At 50.9% G+C, this 1,054-nt stretch overlaps 1 pseudogene; it reads right to left on the bottom strand.

The window, feature by feature from the left end:
• Positions 1-77: 77 nt before the first annotated feature.
• Positions 78-757, bottom strand: LOC105826409 (annotated as a pseudogene).
• Positions 758-1,054: the final 297 nt, after the last annotated feature.

The following is a 1,054-nucleotide window of genomic DNA, read 5'->3' as shown; positions in this document are numbered from 1 at the left end:
TTACCTAGGTATGAGCAACTACATATATCTATTCTTTCCCTTCTTTTTCTTATTTTTTTTTTTTAAAGAAACTGATGTTAATTTCCGTCAACTTTGTTTCCATCTTGCTCAAGAGCCTGTGGAGGAACAGCGTAGGACCACTCAGGGACTGTTCCTACCCATTCAGTGGCCTGAACAGTGGCAGCTGCAGACCAGTCTTCCGTGGCCGGCTGAGCAGACACAGAGGCACCGGCGCGCCTTCAGACCCGTCTGCGGTCTCAGGCTGAGTAGCAGTGACCTCAGGAGCTGGAGCAGTCCATTGACCCTGAAATTCCTCCTTGGTCACAGCTTTCTCAGCAGCAGCCTGCTCTTCCTTTTCAATCTGTTCAGGATCTCTGTAGGAGTAGAGGTCAGGCATGAGCTCCCATGGATGCTCACGGGAGACGGTGCCACGCGTGGCAGAACTTCCAGGGCCAGCGTCTGCCACATCAGACCCACCGAGTGAGCTCCCTGTTCCTTTGTCGTTGCACAGGATGTCCACATAACGCAGAGAAGAATCTATGTGACGCAGAGCAAAGGTAGACAGGTGGTCAGCCCTGGGGTCAGTGAGCGCCGGCAGATGCCGCTCCCGGAAGGCTGCCTGGATTTGGTTAGTGAAGGTTCCAGGAGTGAAGCAGCCAGCAACAGGAGAGGCTCCAGTGGCAGCAGCAAACTTCAGCACAGCTCGCTGGCCGGTATTTCTGGAGGGTAGGACACGGACGTATGACGTAGATGCCATCGTTTTTCCTTTGGTAGATGTACCGTTCCGTTCGGAAGTCAGGGTTGGTGCCACCTAAGTGGGTTCCCTACTGCAAGGAATTTGAGGGTGTCCTCCTCCTTCATTTGCAGGACGTTGGGGCTCCGGACATTGTGAAAATTTCCCTTTAAGTTATGTTGTTAACATTTCCCTTTAACAATGCCATATGGACCCCTCTCTGGGTAGCACAGAAAGGCTTTCTATTTTGTTTTTAAAACACATGCCAGTACCCCATGCACATTACTTTGCACCTTGTTTTTCACTTAAAGCTATATATAG

This window comes from Propithecus coquereli, unplaced genomic scaffold (assembly GCF_000956105.1).
Source record: "Propithecus coquereli isolate 6110/MARCELLA unplaced genomic scaffold, Pcoq_1.0 Scaffold89, whole genome shotgun sequence".
NCBI lineage: Eukaryota > Metazoa > Chordata > Mammalia > Primates > Indriidae > Propithecus > Propithecus coquereli.
The sequence above is the reverse complement of the archived record's forward strand: the minus strand, read 5'-3'. Positions and strand labels throughout refer to the sequence as shown.